The following is a 23,092-nucleotide window of genomic DNA, read 5'->3' as shown; positions in this document are numbered from 1 at the left end:
CTGGACTATGTGGTAGCTAGCCAGGGGTTTCATATGGATACTCAGAAATTGAAGAGCATCCATGATTGGCCTCAACCTACAGGCCTCAAGGCCCTCCAAAGATTTCTTGGTTTCGCCAATTACTATCGCTCTTTTATCCACCATTATTCGACTCTGACTGTACCACTTACAGCCATGACCTGTAAGGGGGCCAATCCCTCTCAATGGCACCCAAAGCTGTGATGGCTTTTCAGGATCTCAAGACCGCTTTCCTTAAGGAACCCTGTCTCTGCCATCCGGATCCTACGTGCCCATTTGTGGTTGAGGTCGACGCCTACGACGTTGGCGTTAGAGCCATATTAAGTCAGTACTCCACTACTCATACGCTGCACCCCTGTTCTTTCTTTTCTCAATGATTCTCTCCAGTGGAACACAATTACACCATTGGGGATAAAGAACTGCTGGCCATCAAGTTGATATTTGAGGAATGGCAACCCTGGCTTGAAGGGGCACAGCACAAGATTACCGTATATACGGATCATAAACATTTGGAGTATCTACATCAGGACCAGTGTCTAAATCACCGCCAGGCCCATTGGTCCCCTCTTCTTCACATGATTCAATTTCATTTTACGTTACCATCCTGGCAATAAAAATGGTCGCGCTGATGCCTTCTTGTAGTAATTCGTCACCGAGGATGTACCTGATTCACCGTGACATCATAGATCCTGCTAGGGTGATTCTCTTGGCCACCTATCCAGTGCCTCCAGGGAAGACTGTGGTTCCTCGCCTGCTACCACAGAAGTTGCTGCAGTGGGCCCACGTCTCTCTGACCTCCGGACATCCAGGTCTATCCAGGACTCTTTCCACTCTTCTACGCTACTATTGGTGGCCGACCATACGAAAGGACACCCAAGCCTATATAGGATCGTGTCCTACATGCGCTCGCCATAAGCCTCCAGCTGGGAAGCCCTGGGGATTCTTGCAGCCACTTTCTGTCCCGAGCGAACCTTGGACCCATATCGCCACTGATTTTATAGTGGACTTGCCTGTCTCCAGTGGGAAGAACACCATATGGGTCACTGTTGATCGCTTCTCTAAGATGGAGCACTTTGTGGCTCTACCTGGTCTCCCAACAGTGTCTCATCTGGCCAAACTGCTTTTTTGGCATGTGTTCTGTCTCCACGGTCTCCCCAAACATATTCTCTCTGACCGTGGTGTTCAATTTACCATACGTTTCTGGAAATCTCTTTGCAAGAAGTTGGATATTTCCTTAGACTTCACGTCAGCTTACCACCCTCAAGCCAACGGCCAAACTGAGAGGATCAATAGGACTCTAAAACAATTCCTGCAAGCCTACATGAATCTGCGGCAGGATGACAGGGCCAACCTTCTACCTTGGGCGGAGTTTGCTTTAAATTTTCATGTGTCCATATCTTCCAGCTTGTCTCCTTTCCAGCTGGCCTATGGGCACCAACCTTTTCCACCGCTTCCTCTCCCGCTGTCCGTGGCATCTCCAGCAGCACAGGCGACTGCTCAAGAATTACACCATCTGTGGTGCAGTACCCAACAGCTGCTCGAACACGCTGCCAGGAGATTTAAAAAGGTCTTCGATGCTCACCATCTCTCAGCTCCCCAGTTTCAACCTGGAGATAAGGTGTGGCTTAGCACTAAGTTCATTCGCCTCAAACTGCCTTCAACATGCTTTGCTCCTAGGTATAGTGGCCCCTTTCCTGTATTACACTGCCTGGGCCCTGTTACCTACCGTCTTCAGTTGCCCTCCTCACTCAAAATTCACATTGCATTTCATGTTTCCCTGCTAAAGCCTCTGATTCTCTCTGGATTTTCGAAGAAACCACCGGATGCCATACTGTTATCCTCTGAGGCTGATGTCACCTACCAATTCTGAGACATCGTGGACATCAGGAAGCATGGCAGGAGATGGTAGTACCTCCTATCGTAGGAGGGCTTTGGGCCTGAAGAAAACAGCTCGGAGCCCATGGCCAATAGCCTGGACAAGGACCTCATTCGAAAGTTCCATGCCAAGCATCCTCACAAAACCAAACCCCTGGGGAGGGGCCTTAAGGGGGGGGGGGTACTGTTATGTCCATTGGTTTCAGATGGCTGCGACCATGTGTATTTACTTCCTTTACTGTTCTCCTGCCCTCCCTGGAGCTGCTCGTGGCTCAGGCCAGCTTTCACCACGTGTTCCCCAGGACTCCTCATGGCAGCCTGGACGTTGCCACCATCCTCCACGACTCCGGGCCTTCCTAGGCACGCACGCCACTGGGCCCTCCTTTGAAGCTTCATTGGCGGGAACCTCGGGGGCGTCTCCGGTTGATGGCATCATCAGACCGGTGTATATAAACACCATCTTCGCCCTCAGCTAGTCGACTTGGCAGCAAGTTCCATACGTCTTCAACTACTGCCTACGTGTTCCCGAGACTATGCTTTGTGCCTTGGACTTGGACCCTGTCTGGTACCCACTCCTCGGAGGACAGTGTATGAATTAAGGACTCGCTCTCCTCACCTACCCTGCTCCTCAGGCTGGCTTTGTGTCTCCTGCGTTCTATCTGCAAGGCCTCCCATTCCTCGGGACTACCTCTGGGTCACCTCAGCTATCCGTGAGTTCTACAGTGGGACTCCCCCGCTCCTCAGGGTTGCACCCGCAGCTTGAACAAGACTGTCTGTGCCTCCTGCTCCTCGGGACAGTGCTTGTGTGTTACTTAGTGACTGCTGGAGCTTCCTCGCTCCTCGGGGTAGCGCCTTCCGGCTTCTCTAGGACTTTGTACGCTTTCCTGCTCCTCGGGGTCGCATCTATGTACTATATTGAGACTGGTAGCACTTCCCTGCTCCTCGGGGCTGTGCTATGTCTTCGCTGGAGACTCATCTCGGGCTTCCCTGTCCTGTGGGTTGGCCTACGGCATTACCTCATCACCTCCTACGCCATTCAGCTCCTCCCCTTGGAGTTGCCCTCCGGAGTCCCTCTTGATTGGCCAGCCTTGTGTCCCTCACTCTGTGGCCTGTCTGGCACTTATCTCTCCAGGGGTGCCTGCCCAGGTATTTCCTCCAGCCTACTCTCTATGGGGGGTTCCTCTCCTGGCTCCTCGGGACCTCTCCATTGCCTCACCCAGAGCTCCTTGCTGTCTCTGACCTCACCTCCCAATGGTACGGACCTATGGGGCTCCTCCCCACAGGTAGCAACAAATTGCATCTCGGGCCAAGGGCCTACATACCCACAAATCCTAACAAACCGGGGGGGGGGGGGGGGTTCTGGTAAACCTCATTATCAACTGGTAAACTGCTGGTCTAATTTAAAGAACTGGGTTGTCCCTCGTGCGAGCATATTTTAAATTCCACCTATATATGCACATAAAAGCCAGCAAAGTCCTCTGGAAGACACGCATGTTAGTTGTGCTCAAGTAACCTCTTAAAATTAGGAGCATACTTATATGCAGTTGGCATATTTTAAAACATATGCACGCAAGTGTGTGCTTGATTTAAAATTCCAGTATAATCTTTGCTTCTGCAGCAATACACGCATGTATGGGTGCACGCTTGTTCATTTTAAAATTAGCCTGTACATTTGGAGATAATTTTGGATTGGGTAAATGGGGGTAGGAAGAGCCACTTCTATTTTGGTGGCGTGTCTATAGAGGCCCCAGATCTTACACACTCCGATATCTTTATGTAGTGGTTAGGTTATATCTTTTATTTTTATCTTTATGACTGTTGATGTTTGGCAAATCCAACTGTTTATCTCTATAGTTAATTTCCTTCAGACCAAACATAATTTGAGTAAGCTGAGTATAAGCTGGGGCAATTTTCAAACTGCCTGCATTGTTGTAAATTACACAGGCAGTTTTAAAGTGCAGAGTTCACTCCAATTTGAAAAGGGAAACCACGCAGGTAGTTTTCCTTTGAAAATTTGTGCAAGGTTGCACATTGAACCTTGTCCTCATACTTTGCATCTTGTTTTGTGCGGTTGCCAAGAGGGGGGGAAATAGCTTGCATAGTTTTGAAAATGTCATGTAGATGCATCATTCTCCTGCCTCGGCCCAGACACATGCACTTAATGCGGCTTAAAGTACACCCACGTTGTGAATCCTCCCCTCAACCCCTCATGCTTTGAGGTGGCTTAAGGGAAGGCAATTTCCAGCTGGTCAATTGACTCATGCAAATGGCTTTGAAAATTTCCCTCCCTGTCTTTAATACGCTACATTCACTTGCTTCCTGATATTAGTTTGTGAAAATCGAAAACAGCATTCCAGTTTGCATCCGTTCGATTCATCTATTTTTTTACTTTGGATATTTTTGTGATTCTTACACAAATTTATTTTTCATCCTGTCATGATGTCAGTCATTAAGTCCACCATCAAGCCATTGTCTCTTCAAACTCAATGTGCCTATTTAGTGAGGGTTTTCTCTTCTCGTCTAGCAGAAGCGTGCTAGATGTGGCAATGGATAAATACAACCTTTTCACCTGTACAAAGGAAAAGGAGGTTTAGTATGGATTTCATATTCTGTACTAGATATGTTATTGTTATTTTGTGACAGAAAATTGCTTGCCTTGCCAAAGCTCCAGCTATTGCCAAAAAAAAGAAGAGGTAATTTAGCATTATATATGTGAAATGAGGCACACAAGATCCTCTACAAATGCAAAGAGCTATTCCTTAGGATTTATTAAATCTCTTTGACATACATATAATCTAATAAAACCTTTAACTAACCTGCTGGGTAGAAAAGCTTCGATTATATAAGGAAGTCCATTAGTAAAGGCTAGCTCATGTGTGTACATGCTAAAAGTACATTAAGATGAAAATATTAGAGAGACAGCATATGTGCTTTACTACAAAATCAGTTTACTAGGGTTTTTACACTAGAAAATTGTAGGGGCCTTAGCAACTGCAGGATCACACTGGCATCTTTATTAGAGCTACAAGCTACCTTCTGAAAGAACTTGCACAAGCACACACACACACACAAACTTTTATATGCACAAACACATGCACTTACATACACACATAAATATGTGTACACAGCAAACAGAATTGCTTTTATTAACTAAAGGAGAAAATAAGCTAGAAGCATGATTTGTTGCACATGCGTACATATTGTTCCTCTATTTCAGTAACATATTAAAAGATTTATTAGTACAGTAGTGTGGGACTCTTCCAACATCACAAATCTTCTTCAAATAAATCAATGGTTTTATTACAAGTAAAGAGGAAGTTTTGGAAGTGGGAAGAAGGAGACAAATAAGGTAAAAATGAGATATTATACCTCATTGCGTTTAGTTAGAAATTTGCAGTCTTGTATCTTCACTTTTCTAGAAACTATCATGAAAGCAGAATGCATGGAGCATGCTTCCAAAACAGAGCACCTTATTCTGGGCTGCAAATGCTCCCAGCAGAGCATTTAATGCCACTCTTTTGTGCTTCCGGCTATTATATTTTATTCAAATGAAGAGCCACTAATATTTCAGCAGTTGTGTATGTAACTACCAGTTTTTATTTAATAAAAAATAGTTTCCAAATTCAATTTGCTTGCATCTTGTGCACAATGGCCATGTAGAATGCAGGATATCATCACATGAATAACTGGCATTATGCCAATTTAATTGAATAACATTTGTTTGAAAGGATATGATTTCATTAACAAAATGATGATGACATATACTGAAATAACAGAGAGATGTTTCTTGGTGATTTCCACTGACAAATTGACAATTATGGTAGATTTTAAGGCCAATGTACTAACCCGTGCCAATTTCGAAAAAGGGCTCCAGGGCTGATCTGGGAATCTATAGCCTGGAGAGCTTGAAATCAGTGCTAGGATAAATGAAAGAAGCTATTCTTGAAAACAAGGATAGACATGGTTTAATGGGGGAGAATCAACATGGCTTTTACACAGGGAAGTTTTGCCTTACCAATTTAATAGATTTTTTTAAAGGTGTAAATAAGCATGTGGATAAAGATGAGCCAGTTGATATAGTGAATTTGGATTTTCAGAAGGCATTTGACAAAATCACCCTGAGAGACTCCTCAGGAAATTAGGAGGTCTCACTTACTGTGTCAGGAAGAGAGGCAGTGCTGCCTGCATCGTGATTTTTTTTTCCACTGGGGATTGTCAGAGTGGGGAGTCAGTGTGGAGATTGAAGCTGCGGCAGTATTAGTGATTTTTATTATCTCCATCTATCTGGACACCATTGAGGTGAGTAGTACACACTCAGAGACTGAAGAGAAGAGTCTTACCAGGTTGCCAGTCTTTTTTCTTGTCTGTTAGTGTTTTTGTTTTGGTGTGTGGAATCAATCAGCCTTAATGCACACAGAAAAGCACACATACACTGTACATGTGTCCATGTGTGTTATGACAGACAGTTCTCCATACAGTGGGTGGTAGTGTCAGTGAGGGTACAATTACAGTATAAATAAATTCATTTGTAATATCCAAACCCCTAGTAGGCAATGCACATAAACAAATTCTATCATATCAGGAAAAGAGAGAGGGGATGTTGGCAGGGTTGGCAGCTTTGGTACAGGGAGCAATAAAAAAGGCCGTCCAGCAGCTAAAATAAGGAGGGGGGGGGTTATCCAGAATGGAAGAACAGGAAGTCAGTTCAATGCAGAAAAAAGTTAAATTTGGAGAGAATTTGCCACCACCACCTTTTCCTCTCTCTCTTGGCTTGAAGCAGAGGAAAAGGTGGGAGAGTCATCCAAGACTGGCAGCAGCAGGACAGGAGCAGGACAGAGTACATGCTTTTCTGCACTGTTTACTGTTTCTGAGGCAATGGAGGTAGTATATTCAACAACTGGTTCTGAGAATGATCTTGTCTAGGATTCTCTAAATCAGAACCTGAGGAGCTAATAGCTGAAGAAAATTTGGGAGAATTAGTCAGTAGTGTATTAGCCTTCAGTTCAGTGATGGGGGAGATAGATGATGACACTGATGGCGATGAGAACAACCTCCAGCAAGAGCAGGAAGTGCAGATAGACTAGATAGTGTGAGCGATGCTGCTGGAATTTTTGTCAGGGACCACCAAATAATTCAACTTCAATGCCATCATTAGCCCCTCCAAGGTTGCAGAGAAGTGATTGCGGAAGAAATCTCTGATCTGGAGGCACTTTAAAATGAGGGATAATTCTAGTTTTGCTCAGTGTAGTCACTTCATGAAGGATATCAGTCAAGGGAAATAAGTGGGGAATCTCACAAATGCTAGCATAGGCAGTACTAGCCTGGGGACCCCTTCAACAAGTCAAAGTGAAAGCCAGAAGAAAGGGTTACAAAGGAGAAGACTGCTCCTCTAGCTGATCCCACGACGCCTTCCAACAATCAGATAGCAGCCCAGCAGTCCCCAGCCATGTGCCTGAAGCGGCAACTCACTCTAAAGGAATGGGGTGGTGTTTCTTAGCACCGTGCTGGATCATGATGCAGGCAGCTTCTAAAATAGTAAGCAGGAACAGGGGGGGGGGGCCTTGATGACCAGTCCCTGCAAGTAGAGGAGACTGTTGGCTTTAAGCATCTGTTGCATGCGTTAGCCTCCAATCACAAAGTACCCTGTAGGACTAAATTTATTAGGAAGGTTCATCCCCATCATCTACAACTAGTGTATAGCTTCATGCAGATGCAACTGACTAAAGCAGAGGGGAGCAGCATGTATTTCACCAGCGATATATGGATCAACATGAATGCTATGCATTCTAATCTATCCCTGATGGCATACGGTGGGTCCTGCCTGAGACAGAGGCTGGCAGCAACTCTAATGGTGATGGAGCATCTGAATACACATCCAGTTGATGAATAGTCCCCATATCTTGTGTAATATTCCATCAGCCAAAAGAAAAATGCTAGAGGGTTGATAGCTAGTCCAGAGGAACAGAAAAGTTCAGGAAGGTTTTTTTTTGTGACAGACAGTGGTGCAAATATAGTAAAGGCAATAGAAGATTGAGACTTTCAGGGTATCCATTGCTTTGCACACTGCTTGCAAATAGAAGTGAGGGATGCCTTGTGGCTGGAGTCCAAGAATGATGGGAATCCATTCCTAAAGGACCAGATTTAAAGGTGCAGGAAAATAGCGCAGAGCATTTCCACAGAAGTGTGAAATTAGGGCAACTTCTCCATGAGAAACAGGAATAATTCACAATGCCTCACAGGTATCTGATTCAAAATATTGGCACCCACTGGAATTCCAATATGTGATGCTGCAAAAGGTAGTGGAATAGCAGGTACCCCTTCATGATCTGTCTCTGAAAAAAGACATAGGTGTGCATTGCTCCCTGGGACATCGTGATTGGGTATTGATGAGGGTGCTGGTACAAATCATGAAGACCTTCAATGTTGCATGGAGAATCTAAGTTCCAGAAGCTCCACCCAGGGTGAGGTCACCCCTTTAATAAATATTCTGGAGGATAGGTTAGAGGGCTTCCATGAGCAAGAGGGAATGGAAGCAGAGGTGTTGCCATTTCTGGACTCCTTGCAGCAGCAAATTCAAAAGAGACTGAAACCTCTCAGCCAAAATAATACATACTTACTTGCTACACTTTGTGATCCATGGATGAAATGGAGTCTCGGTCTCCCATCTCAGCATCTCACATTCATGAAGAAGATGCTGGTAACTAGGGTGTGTGAAGAAGAGTGCCAGAGGGAGAGGTGTGGTTGAGATGTGGCACAGGAATGAGTGTCACCTCAGAGATTACTGCAAGCAAGAGCAGCACCCTTTCAGTTACCATTTCCTCTCCCACCTCAATATGCCAAAACCAAATTACCCACAAAGAGCCATATTTCCTGACACACACCATAGCTAAAGCAGCTGTCAAGAGAGATCCTTGGTCCACCCCAGCACAAATTTCTGAGATACACTTACTCATATAATCCATTGAGGACATTGGCACAGATGCACTGGCATATTGGGCTAACAAGTCTGCAGTCTGGCCAGACCAAGGTGGCTCAGCACTGACGTTTCTGCTCTCCAATCAGCATGTCAAATGAATGTATCTTCTCACTGGCATGGGATATTGTGAGCCTTCATTGCTCAATGCTGGTGGAAGAGATGATGAAAAAGCTGGTCTTTTTGAAAATCACTCTGACTTTGCTTGGTTTTCTAGAATGTCCCTGTGAGTGACAAGATAACCGAAAGCAGTTTGAAGGTCTTGCTAATACTCTGCTTAGCTGCCATACCCCAGATTTTAAACTTTAGGTATCTTGCTGCCAATTTGCCTGCCTGCATTGCTTCAGATTTACCACCTTATGGGTCTTGCTGCTACTACTCTGTCTACCTGCCATGCCCCTGATATACCAACTTAGGGATCTTACCACTACTCTGCCTACCTGCCATGCCCCAGATGTACCACCTTAGAGGTCTTGCTGCTACTGCTCTGCCTACCTGCCTTGCACCTGAAACACCACCTTAGGAGTCATGCCATGTGCATTATATACTAGCATGGCAGTTGTTGTGACTTGGTTTGTTATTTGCAGTTTGTATCTCAACCTAGTTCTCCTATCCTATTTACTTGTTTTTTGGTTATCCTGGGGTTTTTTCCCCTCAGAAAATAAATGTAACAAAAGACAAAAAAAATTCAAATTTCTTCTCCCATCCCACCTCTTATTTCTTCATTTTGTTCTACTCCATTACAATCCCTGCCTGGTTCTCCCATCTTGTCTCACTGTTGGTTATATTGGTGTGTTCTGTCTCTAGAATAAAAATGTGAGGAAAAGAAAAAAATACAAGTTTCTCCTCTCACCTCATCTCTTTTCTGGTATTTCATTTTGTTCTACCCCTCTACAATCCCAGCTTAGTTCTTCCACCCTGTTTCTTTGTTGATTAAATTGGGGTGTTTAGTCCCCAGAAAATCAATTGGGTAAAAAGAGAAACAAATGTAAGTTTTTTTCCACCCACCCTATCTCTTTTCTGGTTCTCTACCTTACTGTTTTGTTGTACATTTCTAGGATGTCAGCCCAGTTCTCCTACACCTCTTCTTTCTTGACTATGCTGGGATGTGTTGACTCCAAAAACCCTCAATCAGAAGGAAAAAATACAGGCACAATATTAGAAAATATACACAGGAAAGATCTTTTATATGTTCTGAATGTGGTAAAGGTTTCAATAGGAAGAGAGAACTAATGCAATACCAGAAAATAAACAAAGGGAAGAGATTATGTTCATCTACAGAATATGGGAAAAGCTTTCTTAATGAAACAAACCTCAGAAATTACCAGGAAAGCCATACTGATTAGAGACCATCATCATGTTCTAATTGTGACAAAAGATTCAATCAGAAAGCAAATTTCACAACAAAACAAAATTCCACTCAGCATCAATATAAATTTCAGATAGGGAATGTAATAAAAACGTGTCATAAAAGTGATATTAATGACAGATCATTCTCTTGTACTAAAGACTGATATCTCCCATGCCACTCTGCCTTGCTGCCATACCCCAGATACTACAACGTGGGGTGCTCTTGTCCCTGTGGGGAATTGCTTTGCACCTCTTATAGTACCTTGGTGTGTTGATGCCATTCTCTGTGCTGCTTTATCCCTTTTTCGGGTTTTCCTGCCATCTTTTCTGTTTCATTCCCCCTTCATGGTGCCTTAGGATATTGATACTACTCTTTGTGACTCTTTGCCTCTTGAACTGCCTTCATAGGTTCATGGCACTATTGTTAGTGCCCTCTTTTGAAGCCTTGGGTTTTCTTCCTATTTTTGCTGCTTCTTTGCTCTATTTATACTGCCTTGGAGAGCTCTTATCACACCCGGTACCTCTTTGTCCTTTTACAGTGCCATAGACTATTTATGCCACTTTTGGTTCCAAGTTGTCATAGTCTTTATCCATTGGCATGCCTTCATCCTTCTGATGATGTCTACCTACCAGTTTCATTAGAAATGATTAGAAAATCCCCTTTGGAGCCCAAAATAAGCTGCAGTGCTTCCTCCATTGACTTTAATAGTAAATGAATGAACAAATAAAACATTTTTTTTCCATTGGAAACTAATGAACTGAATAGAGGTATCCTATGAAGCAACTGAATGAACCAAAGCAACTATTTTCCCTTTGTACATCCTTTGGATTTATTATAATGATAAAAAATGGGAGACAATGAGTGGAAAAAAATAAGCCTTTTTTCCCATTGATTTTCTCTCATTTATATTTGTTAAAATAAATGCTTTAAAATTCCCATGAAAAATAAGGTAAAAGCTGAAAAAACGTTCCTATAGATAGTGTTGTTTATAACAATATTGGTCTAAATCAAAGCCAGAGTGTGGTGTGTTGCATTAATGAAAAGTGGGGCTCCTCTTACCACAGCAGCTATGACTCTTCCCTCTCCCCTTTCCCCCTTTCCCCCTTCCTCCCATTCTCTCCCCCTCTCTCAAGTGATCCTCCTCAACTCTCTCAAGCATCACCTGTCCTGTTCTCACCTCTCTTCCTTCCCCCTCACCTCTCTAAAATATACCTCTTACGAATTCTCAACTCTCTCACCTTCACTCGTCTTCACCATTGCTCTCAAACTCCCAGTGCTCTTCCCTTCTCTTCCCCTGGCCCAGTGCTCTCAGTGTTTTCCCCCAGTGCACTCACTCCTTTGACTCCATCCTCATGCTCCAACCTCTCACTCCTTAATGTACTCACTCACCCCCTTTCCCTTTTGCTCTTACTTTTCTCTGCAGTTCTGTAAGAGCTGGGAGTGGAAAGAAGCACAGCTGAGCCTATGATTCCTTCTCCTGTTTCCCAGAGCTGATTGACTCATTCTGCACACAAGATCTGATCAGCCACGGGGGGCAGGGAAGTAGCAACAGATCAGAATGGCCTCTTCTCCTAATACCCTTTTGCCAGCCTACAGCATGAAGAGAGGAGACAAGAGAGGCTGTTATGGGGCAGGGAGGCAGCCTCAGGCAGAAGCTGGCTCTATGCTGATTGCTCCTCTTCCTGTTGACAGCCCTGTGAAGGAACTGGCTCTGCTCTGCTGTTCCTTGATTGCAGACTGCCGCTGCATAAGCCCCCCCGAGCAGCTGCACTGGCTGCAACCACAGTACTTCCCACGGTCTTTAGTAAGAAAGAGAGAGAAAGCTGAAAGGGGTTAAAATCATTCTAAATAGAAAAGAAAAAAAACCAAAAAAACCCCCCCAGAATTCTTCCTCTCCCTTCCCTTTGTCTCTTTTCCTCCAGATCTCTTTTTTCCCCATCCTTCCAGGTTTTCTATTCCTCCCAAAATTTAGAGTTCTTCTTTTTCTTACTCAAATAGGATAACTTTAAAAGACCTGTGAGCATGCCCATATATGCATGTATATGGCTGCGCACAGATCTACCCCAGTATTTTATAAGCCCCGCATATCATATACTGTATGCACGGGCTATAAAATACAAATAATTCTTCCCTGCAATGCTCACGTGTATGTAAAAAATACATTTGAACAGATACTCAAGTTAATCGAATAAGATCTGGCTTACCCGGTTAAGTAACTCTATTTCAGCTTGTTTGGCTATCTTGCTTATGCAGATAAGTAGCTCTATTTGAGACTTATCCAGCTACAGTATCTAACTTACATGGATAAGTAGCTCTAATTGACACTTATCTGTCTATCTTATTTAGCTGCATAAGTAGAGCTTTTTAAATTGAAATTTATCCGGCCAAGTGGTGCTTTTTTTTACTTTATATTTTAAAAATATATGCATGGAGATTTTACATACCAAATTAAAATAGCACATACCCCGGGAAAGCTGCATTTTATGCATGTTAGTCCGCAAATTTTGTAACATACGCATGTGAGTGAAATTACCAGTTTTATCAATTAGTCCACCAATTTGCCCAGTCCTTCTCCAGGTCATGGAGACCCCCTGGTTTTTCAGCTTGAACTCTACCCAGTTCACCTAGAATTCCCACCCAGTTAGTACTTCACAATTAAGACATTTAAAATCATTTTCATTTACAAAAATTCACCTTAAAGTGAACAAATCAGCACATTAAAATAAATAACTACCGGTAGTCTAATTATGAGATATTTACTAAAATGAAGGAACACTTGCATGGAAAATGCTTAAAAACATTGCAGAAAAGAACCAAATTATTCAGTTCTATTCCCCTGACCTCCTTTGCTAAATTTTACAAAAGGAGTTTCAATGGGAGGAGGTAAAGTTAAAGAAAAGTGCAGATGAAATTAAATCTTATCTCACTGAACACTATTTCAGTGTGCACTTTCCCATTAGAAATGTATTAAAAGTGGCATTCTGAGTATGTTTCCAGAAAGCACAGTTTGAATTTTCTTCAGTCTCTCTCTTTCTCTCCCTCTCCCCTTTTTCCTGGTGAGCTTCTCAAGATTGTCATTATTTTGCAGAAGTGTCACAGCCGATAGTCATTTAATGCATCTTCCTGTGAGGCCAAAATTCCACACCCAAGTGCATTTAGTAGGTCAGACCCAGTGCAGTAATTTTAAATGTCTTTCATTCAGTCTTTTGCCATCTTCAATTATACCTTTCCACCCTAGTATTTGTGTAATTTTCTTCCGTCTGAAGTCTCTCGGCTGTTGTTCGCTATTGCGCAGCATGACAAATTACCCATCAAGCCATATCTTTTCAGCCCAGAACAGTGCAATAACACAAAGTCATGGCATTATCACATGTTGTGCACTTTATTTTCTCACAGTTCATTCAAGTGAGCCATTTTCTCTTCCTTCTTTCCTTTTATCATCCTGGAGCTTAACTATTTATTCGCTCCTCAACTTTAGCAACAATTAGAAATACATTGTATGGGCTGAAAACAAATGCATAGCCAAACCACTAGGAAGTACAATTTTCACATTATTGGTACTAGTGCCCTGAGTCTTTTGAAATGAAAGACTTTACTGCCAGTATTATTCAGCTGAGTAACCTTGGCTTTGGACAAGAGAATTATTAGTTGCCTGTGTCCACAAACAAATTAACTGTGAGACACAGTTCAATCTGACAATGCATGCATTGCTCTCAAGAGGCCCATGGAACTCTCTAAACCAGATGTGCGCTAGACATAGGGTATTTTTCTTTACCTCCAGATAAATATCAGTAGCCTTAAAATGCCATAAACATCACAGGGTCGAGTTATCCCAAATTGCTTTAGCCAGGAGAGGGCAAATAGTAGAATATTTTCTAGGTTTGCTGTTATTTCAACCGTAATAAATGGAGATATTTGGGCAGGACAAAAGTATTCATCAGGCATCTGAAAATGATGTTTGATGTACAGAAGGAAGCAGGGACACAACTGACACTTCACTAACACACTCAACTTTGTCCAGAGACCTCCCTCTTCGAGCTAATTCAAACAAATTTGAATTCACCCTTCATAAAATAGTCACTGATGCATCTCCGGAATAAAACACATTTCCTTTACAAAAGCTGTATCCTGGCAGTCAGATCAGCAAAAGTGACAGCAGTCTGGCAGCATGGGGACACAGGAACCATGCCCTCCTGGTTGTTGCAGCTACTGTTCCTCCTGTTCCTATAATTTCTGATTATAAAGGATACATATACCATGGGAAAAAAAGCAACTGAGGAAAAGGCAGCATATAAAAACATGAGAAGTTGCCATGCTGGGTCAGACCGAGAGTCCATCAAGCCCAGAATCCTGTATACAACCCTGGCCAAGTTAGGTTACAAGTAACTGGCAAGTACCCAAACATTAAGTAGATCCCATGTTAGTAATGCCAGTAATAGCAGTGGCTATACCCTAAGTCAACTTGATTAATAGCAGTTAATTGACTTCTCCTCCAGGAACTTATCCAAACCTTTTTTAAACTCAGCTACACTAACTGCCTTAATCACATCCTCTGCCAACAAATTTCAGAGCTTAATTGGGCACATTTAAAACAAATTCTTCAATGTGTTTTAAATGTTCTACTTGCTAACTTCAGGGAGTGGTCCCAGTCCTTCTATTATCTGAAAGAGTAAATAATGATTCACATTTACCCATTCTAGATCGCTCATGATTTTATAGACCTCTATCATTCTATCATACCCCCCCTCGGCCGTCTCTTCTCCAAGCTGACCAGCCCTAACATCTTTATCCTTTCCTCATAGGGGAGCGGTTCCATCCCCTTTGTCATTTTGTTCACCCTTCTCTATACTTTCTCCAGTACAACTATATCTTTTTTGAGATGCAGTGACCAGGATTGTACACAGTACTCAAGGTGCCACCATGGAGCGATACAGAGGCATTTTAACATTTTCCGTTTTATTCACCATTCTCTTCCTAATAATTCCTAACATTCTCTTTGCTTTTTTGACTGCCACAGCACACTGATCCAACAATTTCAATGTATTATCCAGATCATTTTTCCTGGGTGGTAGCTCCTAATGTGGAACCTAACATTGTGTAACTGCAGCATGGGATATTTTTCCCTATATGCATCAACCTGAACTTTATTTATTTAAATGTTTTATATACTATCATTCCATGTGAGAATCACTAGTTCACAGCGGTTTACATATAAAACATTGATAAATAAAAAAAAGTGTTACCGGGTAGATAGACATTCTTTGAAACGGTAGTAGTACAAAGGTAGACATCTAACATAGAAACAGAGCTAGATAAAAAGGGTTAGTGAGGGGAGGTGGGATATTGAAAGAGAATTATTTATGTTATCTGAGTCATGGGGAGCTAGGTGTTATAGTCAAGTAGAAGACATTTTTGAATAGCCAAGTTTTTAAGTCGCCTTTGAATTTCTTTTTATCTGTTAATGTTCGAAGTTCTGGCATGTGATTCCATACTTTTAGGCCGGCAATTGAGATCACTCTATCTCTAGTTAGTGTAAGATGAGAGCCTCTTAAATTCAGAATTTCAAGGAGGCCTTTGTTCTGTGATCTGAGAGTTCTTGGGGGATGTGAGGTATGAATGATATTCTCAGCAGATCATTGTTGTTCAGGTTGATGTTGTTGTATATTATAGTTAGATCTTTATAATGTATTTTTGGCTAAATTAGCTGTTGCATTTGGTGGTCTGCAGTCTAACTCTGCAAACCACCGCCATAGCCTCTCTCTTGCCGGTCTCTCAAATGCAGCAGCACATCCGTCAGTCTTCACAGCAGGGCGCCACTCCTCTTTGCAGCAACATGCCATCAGCTGACCTTGCAGCTGGATGCCGCTGTCTCCCCTCTGCCACGCTCCTCCTTAGGTGCAGGTGTGCCTGATGCTGCAGCACTTAAAGGAACCACAATTGGAAAAGGCCTATAAAAGGCCTATAAATGGCCCTCTTGAACTCCAGTTCAGTGCCTTGGCAACAGGTCCACCTACTCCTGTAATAGTGAATGTTGCTCCAGTTCTTCAGTTCCTGCATCCTTGTCTTCAGTTTTTCAGTTTCAGTGTTCTTGTATTCAGTTCTTCAGTTCAAGTGTACTTGTCTTCAGTTCTTCTGTTTCCTCCTTATTGCCCACCTGTTCTTCTCCTTGCCTTCCTGCCCTGCCTAGCTGTCCCTCTATTCCTTTCAGCCTTGACTTCGGCCTGATCTCATATACGGTTGACCACTGCCTGTCTATGACCACTGCCTGCCATTGGATATGCATGACCGCTGTTGGCCTCTGACCACTGCCTGCCATCAGATATACTTAACCACCTCTGACCACTGCCTACCTCCGCATATGTCTGACCTCTGTTTGCTTCAACCCAGCTACCCTTCAATGACATCCTTCTCATCAACAGAGGCCCCCCATCTAAAATCTGACGGCTCCCAAAGGCTCAACCTGAGGGGAGCAAGGGTTGGTGTAGGCGAAGCTCCAGCTGGGCCTCTAATTCGTCCAGGTCCACCTGCCAATGGTGATAACATGTAGGTTGCGCTAATTCTACCTTGGCCCAGAGGTCCATGAATGAAACTATAGCCTCTATCACCTCACCTTTTAACTATGCTGGTAATCATTTGGCCTTCCTTGCACTTTTTTTAATAAGTGGAATTCATCTGGACTGTGCTTCTAAGATGGTATTTTTAAACAATGTCCACACCTGTTGTATACTCTTAACCTACCTTTACAGCTGAATGTTTCAGTTTTTTCCTAAATATTTTCCTTATTTTATCAAAGTTTCCCTTTTGAAAGTTTAGTGTTAGAGCTGTAGATTTAAAAATTGTCCAACTTACAGTCATTACTTCAAATTTGATCAGGTTATGATCACCATTGCCAAGTAACCCCACTAGCCTTACCTCTTTCACCAAATCCTGCATGCCACTAAGAATTAGATCTAAAATAGTTCCCTCTTTCATTGATTCCTGAACCATTTCCTCCATGAATCATTCATTTATTCCATCCAGGAACTTTACTTCTCTAGCATGTCCTGATGTTACATTTACCCAGTCAGTATTGGGGTAATTGAAATCTGTGCAGAAAAGGAATTTAGTCCAAACCATGAGGATTCAGCAGAGCTCTAAAGAGCAAGTAGGTTTTTATTCATTTTAGGCGGCAACTCCACAATTTTAGAATAGCAAGCAGATTAGAATGCGTCCCCCGACACGGTCCCGTGTTTCGCCGAGGGCTGCATCGGGAGGGAGCAAGAATTTTCACAAAACACTGTAAATAAAACATACACTGGTAAGGACATAGAATGGCAGATAGTAGACATAAATTACAAATGATTACACACATACCTGAATGCTGAAGGATTTCAAAATTGGCAGGGAGCGCGTCCATCTTAGATGCAGACAGGCATTTAAACCACACGGAGTTGGCGCGAACTCAGGTTGACAGGTCACATGGTCAGACGGGGCCAATCACAGTTGCCCCCGTTCCTGAGGCGCAACTAGCAGTGCAAACAGCAATTAACCTAGGTGGCCCTGACAGGTTTTTAAGTGAAGAGATGCCACTCTAATTCCCGATTAAGACCATTAGGAGCAACTGAATCGAGTTGAAAGATCCATCTCTGTTCAATGCGTCCTAGTTGTTCATTGTAGTTGCCTCCCCGAGGGGAACGGGGGACAACCTCAATGACACAAAAGGACAGGTCAGAGATGGAATGTGCCTGTTGGACCCAGTGTGTAACTAAAGGCTCATTCTCACGAGTGTTGCGGATGTTGGAGCAATGCTCAATTATGCGAGTTTTAGCCATTCTAGCGGTCTTACCCACATACACCAAGGGACAGGGGCAAACAATTACATATATTACTCCTGTCTGCATCTAAGATGGACGCGCTCCCTGCCAATTTTGAAATCCTTCAGCATTCAGGTATGTGTGTAATCATTTGTAATTTATGTCGACTATCTGCCATTCTATGTCCTTACCAGTGTATGTTTTATTTACAGTGTTTTGTGAAAATTCTTGCTCCCTCCCGATGCAGCCCTCGGCGAAACACGGGACCGTGTCGGGGGACGCATTCTAATCTGCTTGCTATTCTAAAATTGTGGAGTTGCCGCCTAAAATGAATAAAAACCTACTTGCTCTGTAGAGCTCTGCTGAATCCTCATGGTTTGGACTAAATTCCTTTTCTGCACTTATTGCTGGGATATTTGTGAAGTGCAGTAATTTGCTCTATTGGTTTGTTGGTAATTGAAATCTCCCATTATTACTGTACTGCCAAATTAGTTAGCTTCCCTAATTTCTGACAGCATTTCATCATCTGTCTCATCATTTTGGCCAGATGGATGGTAGAATACTCCTATCACTATACTCTTACCCAGCACACATGGTATTTCTACCCATAAAGATTGTATTCTGCATTTAGTCTCTTGTATGATCTTTATCCTGTTGGACTTTATGCCCTCCCGGACAAAAAGTGCTACCCCCCTTCACCCAACAAGGTACTGCTCCCTATCATTGTGAAATAATTTGTTTCCTGGTATAGCACTGTACCATGGATTCCACCATGTCTCTGAGATGCCAATTATATGTATCTCATCATTCACAACTATACACTAACTCTCACATCTTACTTCTTAGATTTTTGGCATTGGTATACAGACATTTTTTGTTTGTATTAATAACCTGCTTTTCAGTTAATAGGGATAATTTGGAATCCTTTTGCTCAGGTGATACTTTACGTAATAGGCTCATGGACTTCTTTTGTTTTTATTGGAATCTCACTTTTAGGATGCCCTGTTTCATTAGCATTCTTCCATACCTCTTGTTATGGTTTTGTAAGAATATGAACCCTGGGCTGAGATGAGAGGTGTCTCTGCCCACAGGGAGGAGCCCTATGAGCCTCACCGTCAACAGGTATAGTCTCAGTGGCATGGGACACAACTGTAGGAAGAGACTTTATTATGAAGGAAGGAAAAAGTAATGTCCACAGAGCTGGAGATATAATAGTACAGTTCAGAGCAGTGGGGAATACCCAGAGTGATGCCAAAGATGAGGATATCTGGTAGTGACCCACGGAGCGGGGTAGGGCAGGGATTCCCTTGGACGAGAGTAGGCACCTCAGGAATACAGATCCGGTAGTGGCCACGGAGCGGGGTATGCTGAGGATGTCTGTACAGTAGATGTTGAAGAACTGGTAGAGATGCCGGAACCTGGAAGTGGCTCCTGTAGTTGGTGTGTTAATACTCTACTGCGCAGGAAATGCTGAATAGCTTCTACTGGAGGAAAGGCGGCAGTGGCCCAAGGCTCGGGGTACACCGCGGAGAATCCTCAATACAGTTCGTAATGTAGAAGTCAGTAGAGGTACTCACAAGAGGTGGTTCCAGGAGAGAAAGAGACCAGAGAAGCAGGTCTGGTAACAGTCAGGTAGGTAGGCCCTCCGAGGAGCGGAAATCCAAGAATGCAGGGGAGCCCCCGAGGAGCAGGTACTCAAAGCGTCGGATGCCAAGACCAAAGTCAGGAACAGGAAGTCCTCGAAGGAGGTGGATTCACCAACAGGGAACTCCATGTGCGCGCGTGCCTAAGTATTCCAGATCTAAGATGGCATCCATGCTGTCTCGGGAACGCCGGAGAGGTCAGTGGGGATTAGCAGAGACCACCATTCTTCCCAGACTTGACGGTGCATGGAGAAAAGAGTTGAGCATGAGAGGTCACAGCCATCTGTGACTGACAGGCATAACAGTACCCCCTTCTTAGGGCCCCTCCCCTGGTTCGGTCTCCTAGGATGTGACCTGTGGAATTGTTGGATCAACTCCTTGTCGAGGATGTTGCATGCAGGCTCCCAAGTATTCTCCTCAGGACCAAATCCTTCCCAGGAAATAAGATATTCCACCATCTGCCATGTTTTCTAACATCAAGGATGTCTTCCACCTGATAAGTGATGTCTTCTTCGGCAGTGAGAGGCTGTGGTTCAGGTGTCTTCCTGGAGAATTCCGACAAGTTGAGCGGCTTCAGAATAGAGATGTGGAAGGTTTTGTGTATTCAGAGTGCTGGTGGTAGCTTCAAACTGTACGTGACTGGACCCAGGCGGCGGAGAACTGAAAAAGGTTCTATGTACCTTGGTGCAAATCAAACCGATGAAAGTTTAAGGCAGATGAAGCAGGTACTAAGCCATACCTTGTCTCTGGGTTCCAACTGTGGAGAGGCTCTGTGATGGGCATCATAGAACTTCTTGGCCTGTTGTCCAGCTTTCTGGAGAAGTCCTTTAGTGTGTTCCCACAACTGATGTAATTCTTGCACCGATGCCTGGGCTGCAGATGAAGCTACTGATAATGGCATTGGTAGCGGCGGTAGCGGCTGATGTCCATAAACTAGTCTGAAGCAGACTGATGAGAATTTAGTGCGAATTCAGCCCAGGGGAGCAAATCAGACCAGTTGCTTTGTCTAGAATTAACATAAGCCCAGAGAAACTGTTTTAGCATGCGGTTCATTCTCTCCATCTGCTTGTTGGCTTGCAGGTGGTAAGCTGATGTAAGATCCAATGATATGTCAAATTTCTTGCACAGGGATCTCCAGAACTTAGCTGTAAAATGAACCCCTCTGTCAGAGAGGATGTGTTTTGGCATGCCATGTAAACGGAAGATGTGATGGATGAACAACTTCGCTAATTCCGGGGCAGATGGAAGCCAGGTAGTGCCACAAAATGAGCCATTTTAGAAAAGTGGTCAATGGTGACCCAGATGGTATTAATGTCATTGGACAAAGGCAAATCAACGATAAAGTCCGTGGCTTTGTGTGTCCATGGTTCACTAGGAGCGGGCAGTGGCTGGAGAAGTCCCCAGGGACGACCAGCCAGAGGTTTCTGTCTTGTGCAGGTAGGACATGACTCCACATAGGCCCATACATCTTCTTTCATAGAGGGCCACCAGTAGTATCTTTGTAAGGTGGTGAGTGTTCTGGATTGTCCAGAATGGCCTGCAAGCAGAGAGTCATGGGCCCATCTGAGGATCTTCTTCCGGCGAGACTGAGGCACCACTGTTTTTCCAGCTGGAACCATATGCATAGCTGAAAGAAGTACCCTGGTGGGGTCAATGCTATGGTGTGGTGTGTCCGGGACGTCCTCTGGAATGAAGGAACAGGAGAGAGCGTCTGCCCGGGTATTCTTGTCCGCTGGACAATACTTCAATAAGAAATCAAATCGATTAAAAAATAGGGACCAGCGAGCTTGTCTGTGGTTCAAGCGTTGCGCATGACGTAGGTATTCAAGATTTTTGTGGTCAATGTAAACCGTTATCTGGAGTTATGCACCCTCGAGCCATGGGTGCCATTCTTCGAACACCAATTTGATGGCAAGTAGCTCCTTGTCTCCTATCCCATAGTTCTACTCGGCAGGAGAGAAATATAGAGAGAAAAAGGAGCAGGGATGAAGGTGTGGGTGTCACTGTGTTGACTAAGGATACCACCAACTCTGACATCCAAAGCGTCCACCTCGACAATGAATGGTCGTCAGGGGTCCGGATGGCATAGACTTGGTTCTTGAACAAACACCTCTTTGAGTTTATGAAAGGCATCTATGGCTTCTGTAGACCATTGAGAGGGACTGGTTGCCTTCCACATCATGGCTGTAAGGGGTGCGGTCAAAGTGGAATAGTGATGAATAAAGGACCTGTAGTAGTTTGTGAATCTGAGAAATCTTTGCAAAGCCTTAAGACCAGTAGGTTGTGTTGGGTTTGTGGCATATTGTGGATTCTTGGTCGAATTGGCAATGACTCCTCCCACAAGGAGGGGCCTCGTGGGGAACCACAATAATTGGCTAGACTCTTAGTAAGCAGACACTGAGGAGAGAAAGCTTTATTATACTGCAGCTGATGAGTAGAATCTTGCCCAAGGAACGGACGGCGATATCATAGTAGCTCAGACAGTTTCTGTAGATGATGGTCTCACCCAGATGTAGCAAAGGTCCAGTAGTGTTCTGCAGCACGGGATAGGCCATGAACCTGAAGGGTGGAATGGGGAGATCTGGAGCGTAGTGATACTCACAGAGTAGCAATGCTTATAACTTCCTTCGGTAATTGAATGAAGAGAGGGACCCAAGGTTCAAGGTGCAGGATACCCTGAGCAGAATAGGCCCTCGAGGAGCAAGTACCTAGGAGTGCCGAGAGTTCCTGAAAGAAAGCAGACTGGACCCCCGAGGGGTGGGTGTTCTTAAGGTTAGGCAGATTAACCCCAGAGGACGAGTAGAAGTGAGAGACCCCCGAGGAGCGGGTACCCAGAGCTTCTGTAGTAGCGAGATACCCCGGAGGGTAGTGAGGAATCCAAGCGAGCAGCTTAGAAGCGGTCAGAGTATCAGAACCGAAGTCCTTGCTAACTCATTCAATTGGAGCGGAGAGGAGGTTAAGATACCCAGAGGTACTGACGTCATGCGGTGGGGCTGCCCCTGAGGTTCCCACCATGACGTATTCAAAAACGAAGGCAGCGTGTACACACATGCCCTAGGAGGCCGCAGGAAGAAGCATGGCAGACGGGGACGCCCATGCTGGCACGGAGATGCCAACGGTTTCGGCAAACAGCAGTGGAGGTAGCCATTCTTCCAATGGAGGAAAAAAAAAGGGTAAAAGAGAGGTGAGGCAGAGCGGTCACAGCCGTCTGTGACCGACAAATACAACAGGTTGGGGCCAGTCCCAAATGGTTTTGTTTTTTTGCAGGTCCATTTGGAATCCCTGGCTGGATACCATATAGCCTAGAAATGGAACGGATTTCTGATGGAAAGAACATTTCTCGAATTTGGCATACAGGTGGTTATCCCTTAGACTTTGGAGGACATTGGCGATGTCTACTTGATGGCTCTGTAGGTTTTGAGAAAAAACCAGTATGTTG

This window comes from Rhinatrema bivittatum, chromosome 1, assembly GCF_901001135.1.
Source record: "Rhinatrema bivittatum chromosome 1, aRhiBiv1.1, whole genome shotgun sequence".
NCBI classification, from domain to species: Eukaryota; Metazoa; Chordata; class Amphibia; order Gymnophiona; family Rhinatrematidae; genus Rhinatrema; species Rhinatrema bivittatum.
This window is presented reverse-complemented; position numbering follows the sequence as displayed.